We start from the raw sequence: 1,132 nt of genomic DNA on the forward strand, positions 1-1,132 counted from the left end.
GAAGAGATGTGTTCCACTCCATCCAGTCATTCAGGAATACAGAATGATGGAAGCTCATCTCAAGAATGAGGCATCCAAAGTCACCCTGGGAGGATACAAACAGCTAACAGATGGGAAAGTAAGAGACTAGAGGATCACAAAAAAGTTTTATCGCCATGTCAGGGAAGTGGTATAGAGTCATTTCTGCTTGTTTACATGCCATTGGCCCAGAATTTAGTCACATGACACACTTAAGTGCAAGGGGTGCTGAGAAATGTAGTCTTTCTGTGTAGCTAGAAGGAAAGGAAAATGAATTCGGTGAATAGCTAGTGAAAACAATGCCAACTTGTTTTCCCAAGTGATGGTACCAATTGACACTCACATTTAGCATGAGAAAAGAAAACTCTCATCTAAATTTCTCATCTAAAACTGTTAACTTAAGTTTTGCTAATCTAGGTGTAAATTATTATCTTATTGCAGTCTTAATTTCCATTTCTCTGATCACTATTAAAGTTGAGCATCTTTTCTTATACTTATGAGCCATGCATTTCCTCCACTCTGAAATACTTTATGTTTTTTGTTCAATTTTCTCATGGCTTAGTGTAAAAAGAATTCTTTATATTTTCTGAATACCAAAACATGAATTTTTTTTTTTTTTTTAGCAAATATCTTCTCTGGATTTTGACTTGACTTTTCACTTTTTAAAGTTTCATTTGATGAAAAAATTTCTTAATTACAGTGTAATATTTATCAACTTTTTTAATGCTTAGAAGGTTTGGTGTTCTGTTTAAGAAATGTTTTCCCCACCAATTAGGCAAAGAAGCAACCATCCAAATGGGAGAATGCCTCTGATAAGGGCCTAATATCCAAAATATATAAAGAACTCATATAAATCAGCAATAAAAAAACAAACAATCCAATTTAAAAACGGGCAAAGGACCTGAACAGACATTTCTCCCAAGAACACATACAAATGGCTAACAGATATATGAAAAGATGTTCAGCTTCACTAGCTATTAGGGAAATGCAAATCAAAACCACAATGAGATACCACCTTACACCTGTTAGAATGGCTATCATCAACAGGAGGAGTAATAACAAGTGTTGGAGAGGTTGTGGGGATAAAGGAACCCTCATACACTGCTGGTGGGAA

This window comes from Pteropus alecto, unplaced genomic scaffold, assembly GCF_000325575.1.
Source record: "Pteropus alecto unplaced genomic scaffold, ASM32557v1 scaffold70, whole genome shotgun sequence".
In the NCBI taxonomy this organism is placed as follows: Eukaryota; Metazoa; Chordata; class Mammalia; order Chiroptera; family Pteropodidae; genus Pteropus; species Pteropus alecto.